Raw genomic sequence first — 7412 nt, forward strand, 5'->3', positions numbered from 1 at the left:
GGCGGTTGCCGTATGACTGAACGCTACGGCGTGTTTACGCTCCGCACGCATGCGCAATCTACCCTCAAACAAGGTTAGATACAACAATTAAATCGCTCTAAAATCGTCTCTATGCGAGCGTCGTAGAGTCTAATCGCAGAGAGATTGATGTGTGAACCGGGGATCAAATAAAATTTGATATGGCACATAAAATTGGATGTGACAGTGTAGTTACTGAAATATAGTGAGCTCTTTTAAATTGAAAGATAATAAGTTATAGTAGTTAAATCTTAAGTCGTCAAAAAATGAGACGGATCTAAATGCAAAAAAGTACAGAAAAGTAATTCCGACTCTACATTCAGTAGAGTTGAAATTGGATTATAAAATTATACTGGTACCTACAAATCGTTCACAACTAGTGATGCTATGCTGATGCTCTATATTTTCAACGGATTTACTAGCAGTACCTACATACCTAGATGATATTTTTGGTAGAGTCGTTGTTAAGTGAATAATCGCAAGCTTGTTTTTTTTTTCAGATTCTCAGCAATGCAATGGTGATTTAAGGGCATAAGACTAATCAAGTAACGTAATTACATAATTAGTTAAAAAAATAAAACAAAAAATGTTATTATAGAGTAAGTATGTTAAAGGTATGTTATATTTTGTCTCTTTTATAAAAATGACTCTATAATTGTTCCACAGTAAGCATTTACACTTCTGCAAATAAGTAATAATAATATAACGTATTATGAAATACCTATCAGATCAGATTCTCTATTTTCGCATTTACAAGTACAAATTCTGTTTATCAGCCTTCCAATACCTACTATCATTCAACTAATTACCTATCTTTAAAAAAATAATCCTTTAGACCACGATGAACATGAGGTTTAAAATAGCGATGCAATAAAATTTATATATATGACGACGCGGTTGGCGCAGTGGTAAAGTAACTGCCTACTGAGCCGACGGTCCCGGGTTCGATCCCCGGTCAGGGCAAATATTTGTGTGATGAACTCAATTATTTGTTCTTGGGTCTGGGTGTTATTATCTATATATGTATTTATTAAATATTATATTTATCGTCGCCTAGTACCCACAACACAAGCCTTAATTGAGCTTACTGTGGGACTAGGTCGATTTGTGTAATAATGTCCTATAATATTTATTTATTATTATTTATTTATTTATATTGGCTCTAGTTCAGTGATATTACATGTTATATCATAAACATTGAAATACTGAAAGATTTTCCTTAAAAATGCTGTTCAACAAGTAGAGCAGAAAACTAATTTGCCGCACCATGCACACCATATGAAGGCAATAACAGCAGGCATATTATTCCATTACCTACTTCATAAATGATTTAAAATGCCACACCTATTTTTTCGTGATAATATTGAACGAACCGTTGTTACAAAAAATCATTTAAAAAGTGATCACAAAAATTACAAAATAATTCAATTTAAAGCAGTAAATGATGCTGCTTTTTGTGAAATTGAATAACAGTTATCTTTCTGAAAATAAAATAGGAGCCGTGATACAATTAAGATATTTCGTCTGGCCAATGTAAAAGTTTTGATAGAATGCAGATAAAAAAATGCTGAATACATTTTATACAAATACACCTACTGCACGCAAAAATGATATTAAAATAAAAAATCGCATGTACATATTAGATAATTATGAATAGTACCTACCACTATTATGCTCTAGCTTAATTTCGTTACATTACGCCATAACTGGTCATGATGATAGATACACAATCCATTCCTTTTCAGAGGTCAGCCGCAATTAAAAAAAATAATTTTGGTAAATAAGATTAATACTTATCCCATAAGTTGATAAGTATCTTCTACAATCCAGACATGTGTTAACTATATGTTTTATCATAGCGAGCGATATAAACTTAGAAAGTATCGTTAAAAAAGTTAGTGACCCGTTCTGACTTCTGTCTCTATCTGATACAAGCTAGACGCAAAGTTTCTCACCCCTTACAGCTGTTCGACTTTGTAAGTTTAAAGGAAAATAGAAAATTGCCACAGGCATTGAAACGGGTACCTAACGAATAAGTAAATACAATTTAATATGCATTGAACGTTTAGTTAAAATAATTGATTGTCTTATAGGTACTTACAATTTAGAATGTAGATAGAAATTGAATTACAAAAATTACCTGCTGTTGCTGTTGCTGTTGTAATGACAAACTAAAACAATATCAATTTTAATGCATAAACGCGTAAAGCAGTGTACACCTGTGTACACAGTTATTTTCTAGTTACGACACGAATTCTTAGGTACGACCGGCGTTTTTTCTTAGCGTGTACAAGCGCCCTAATGTCGGCGCAGGGCGCTATACCTAATAAGGTTGTATTGTTGTAGGTTTCTCATAGTAAAATCCTTTTTTTAAATCGATTGAGTATTCGATACATACAAATATTTCCTCTTTATAATGATTGTATTCATGTAAATAGATGTAGGTACATAGGAACCTTCGCCTTGGCACAAAACAACGATTGAAGATAGGTAGGTACCATGCGTTTGGTGCGATGGTTGTAGTTTACCTATACTTACGTATTTTTTGTAAATTATCCACCCACTTCCCAGTATAACTGATATAGACAGAAGAATTTATGTTGTACTACTTAAAGTACTCAGAGCGACTGCGTAAGGTTTCGAACACAAGGCGTTTAGTTAATTAAAATCAACCCACTCGAACTTATTTAGGTGAATTCATAAAAAGTTACCTACCTACTTCATATATCTGATTTTTGCTTTATGTACAAAGTATTTATTGATTGATTCCTATTCTGTGCCCCTTACCTAATGTCAGGCACAATGTTATACCAATTGGTCCAGAAAATGCGCATATTATAACGATTACAGCTGCAGCGTGACGGTGAGCAGATGGGTTTTGAAGTCGGGTGAGTATCCTATAACCGCTATGACAACACCTTATAGGTAGAAAGTATCATGATATTTTGTATAAGGATTTTCCCATATCTAATCAGTGTAAGAGGCATGAAATGCATTCGAAATAACAACGACTTTATCGTAGGTACCATAGAGTTTTTATGTAAGTAGTTTTACTTACTATCGTTCAAAGATCGTTCATAATATTATGTAAAATCTCCCTCCATTAAGTAAGATTAGTCGACAGCACGCTCGCATCGACGACAAGCTTTCAACTACTGACTTAATTAGCCTTTAAGTAGATCATGCTGTGATCGAATTAGCATCCTAAGGATACTCAAACAATTTAGGTATTGCTAACTACATGCAGTACAAGTTTATTAGAGATTTTGTTTGTTTTAAAAGATTCTGACTAACAGGTAGGTTGAAAGTAGGTACATAGCCTATAAAAAGTAGGTAATTACCTAGTTATAACTTATGATGCTCAAAGAACGAAACACATGTAATCTTTATTCATGATGACCTTAAAATGTGTCTTATGAATTAGAAACCTTACAAAGGATTTAGCGGCCCTTCGTGTAGAAACTTCGCCGAATTCAATATAAAGAAATTGTCAACTCTATATACTTAGTTATTAGTGTAGCGTGTTTGCTAGTTTTTCTAGACTTTGATACATCATATATAATAATGTTCTTGTTACTATATAATTGATCATATTGAACTAGGTATCAACTGGTACTGATTTATGTTTTATCCCAACAATAAATTTTCTTCGTTCATTCATCTCTCAGATATTTTGTTCGCAAGCTACTTGCTGAATTTTTTGCTGTCTTTAAGCAGTCCAGGGTTTGTACTTATGAATAATATATATTTAAGACAAGGAATAAATAAAAAACAAAATTGCTTTTCCACTTCATACTCACTGTATGTCTTTATTAAATTTTTATATTTTTTTGTATTTTTTTATAAATTTATTTAATTTAAAACGTTCTTTAATTCAAACTTTATATTAATATTAAATATTTGTATATCTCTAGTGTATTTACACACTATATACAAGTGTATGTACACTTAGCTATCCTTATGTACAAACGTTACATATTAACAACATACGAACACACATTCCGTTCCTTTTCATGTGATATACAAGGCCTACACTTCGCGCCACAAAAAAGTACCAACACAATTCATGACGGCCCGGCACGCGCACACCGCTAGCTATAATTATATCATACATACCAGACCTTAAGCTATACATATAAGGCTATATCATCCCATCGTTTAAAAATTGTACTAAGCTGTAAAAATAACTTGTTTGATAAAAAATACAACCTTAATTCCCTTTTATTACTTACACATTAATAAGCGCAGATTCTGTTTACATTTTAGAATATAACATTAGAGTCGCCCGATTTCTGTGGCAGGAAGTGCAACTTACGCGTAATTTATTTGCACGGCTTACATCGTTCTTATTATTCACTATCTTTACTTTAAACTTGAATATTATTAAATTTATTCCGATTATTTCATAATATAAGGCATAAGGAGCACTTAGTATTCTCAGTTACATTGGCAATCGAATAATCGAGAATAAAGAATAAGATCAAGGAATTAATCTATGTCGTATCAAACCAAGCATAGCCCGTAACAATAATTTAACGTTACATACAAACATACAAAAATCTTGAAGAACACATCGGATATACATAGTCAACTTTTCGAGTCCATTGAGTTTTTTTTTTGTTTTTTTTTTCAAGCGAGATGCGTTTCCGAATCAAAAGGAATGTATCTATTGTATTGTTTGATATGTTATTATGTTACACTATGAATAGCATCGTTTTTGATTATTGTATACGTTTATGAGAAAATATTGCAAGTTCATAGCTTATCCTTATTAAAAATATGTTAAACATGGAGTGAATATTAGTACAAAATCTTCAATATTGTGTAAAATTACATCGCCGAGTTAATATTTTCTTTCGATCACAAGTAACTATGTAAAAGCAAGTAATTTATTGCTATTTTTATAAAATATAAATAGGAATCTATGATCTAGATGCAAAATAAAACCATTGGTCTATTGTCGTTGGTGGAATTTTAAAACAATGTCACGTGATTGGTTGAAACAAGTTTGACATCTGCAATCACGATTCCCATTGGTACATTACATCTTTACCAAAAATTGAAACGAAAGAAAACATTTTAAATCTATTGTCTTGTCGATTTCAATTATTGTTTTTGTCCTATTCCCTCTTACATCAAATTATTTAGAGAGAAAGGGACAAAACACCGATGTTATTATATCTTATTAATTATTGCTATTGTAATTATTACGGACTTGTCTTTATAAACATATTATGTTGTGTTCTATGATTATATTTTCCTTGTACGTGTAGTAACAGTAAGTATAAATTTAAAATATATTGACGAAAGCAGTTCATAAACTACTAAAACTTATTAGTTTCTGTATTAAAAAATAAATGAAAATTGCCTCTTATAATTTTGTCATTCAACATTAAGGTGAATACAAGAAATTACTTCATTATAAAAGTTGTAATATATTCATTCAATCTTCTCCGTCTAATTTTATGAATAAACCTTTTAGTGAAATTTTATATATAAAGATAATTATTTATTTATAGTTTATAACTATTTATGGAGATCATTCCTTTTAATAAAAGATTTTTCACAAAAAAGACAGAGTAAGAGAAACCTTTATCATTTTATACAATAGGTTTATTTGAAATATACGAAATAATTCATTTCTCTTTTTGTTAGTAAGATTTTGACATTTGGCTTCTAGATTTAATATGTCAAAATTCAACTAACTGAAAGGAAATCGTGTTACAATACGGAAACGGGACAAGTGTTTAAAATTCATAGTTCATAGACAAACATACAAAACAACTTATCAATACATTTGTATCTACACAAAATATAAATCTATATATAAATTAAGTAATCACGTAGTAATTTCAAAATCACTAGAATCATCACGAATAAATTAACTACAAATTACAATATTTATATAATGATTCGTTTCGCAAAACGCTTTGTTATATTTATTATTAATATTGCTTTTTTTGGTGTTACAGTACTCAAGTCTTAGCTTGTCCACGGCGGGTTAGCACGGGCCGAAGTCTAGGAAACCTACTTGTTATAATATCGAGAATATCACACTAATAATAAATTGGAATTTCATAATGCTAACTCTGTTAATTTATTTAAGAAATACGATTAATATTTAGTTATTTACTTTAAATATATATCGTTAAAACTGAGTATAAAACACCATTATCATGATTAGTGCCACAATCTTCATTCGAGTTCAGAAACTTGTAACAATTTTTCATTAATTTCTGAACGCATACGACTCTTTCTAGCCCCGTACTAACCCAAATTTTCTAATTGATTTTTTTTTTTCAATTTTTCCGTTTTATAAAACCGATATCGTTATACCAATATTACGCCCTATATCTAGCAGCGCTAAGTTTGTTCAAAGCTAGTCCATGATTTCCACACAGTTAACGACTAACCTAGGTTGCGTGCGTTTGGTGACTTTGGCCCAGGTGTAGGACATAAATAATATAATAATTTATATATTATTGCTATTCGAATATACATGTCATGTGAACAGACATTTTAATTTGATTTCCAAAAGTACTATAAAACAGAAATCATCCTCAAACACATTATGTTATCTGGAATTTGGACTCAAACATTTATTTATTCAATTAAATTTCTTTTTTTAAATATTACGAAAATTAGAAGCACTTTTTAAATATTAAAACTGTTATAACGTTACGTTATGAATGAAATTCAGAAAAAGCGAAAGAGATCGATTATTACACGATCGCCAAATGTCTGTTTTCGCCATAATTTTTCTAAATCAAAGTCCTTTATTCACTGAATTTTTTTACACATATCCACATATACACATCTTCACTTCCCATTTTTATATCTAATCAAGGAAAATATTTATCCTAAAATACAAACCCTACACCTGTGCCAAAGTCCCATCATCGCACAAGTCTTATATACAATATACACATGCACGGCTCTAACTTGTCCACTAAACATTGGCAGTGTTGAGTCACCGGGAACCACTAATAATTTGCACTATGTTATTTGAAAAATTTTAAATTTATGAGGGAATAACATACTTGGTATCAATTATTAGGAAAAATGTAGATAGGTTATTATAGCGTGGCACGTCTAAATGTGGGTATTTAGCCACAGTTTACTTCAGATGTCTCTTTTTTGCTCACGATAGTTGAATCGTGCCATCTCACTTTGACGTCTAACGTAATGTGCCTTTTTTATAGACCGAATATCGTGTCGGTAACATATCTACACCTTTATAACGTTTTACGATACGTACTTGACGTTTTGTAATTGTACTTTTTTAATTTTTCTATGATTTTCATTAGTTTTATTTGTAGCCTAGGCATATTCAACCGAAATATAAAAATCATCTGCCTTAGACTTGACTTATAAATGGTGTAATTAGCTTTTAA

This window comes from Colias croceus, chromosome 22 (genome assembly GCF_905220415.1).
Source record: "Colias croceus chromosome 22, ilColCroc2.1".
Classification (NCBI taxonomy): Eukaryota; Metazoa; Arthropoda; class Insecta; order Lepidoptera; family Pieridae; genus Colias; species Colias croceus.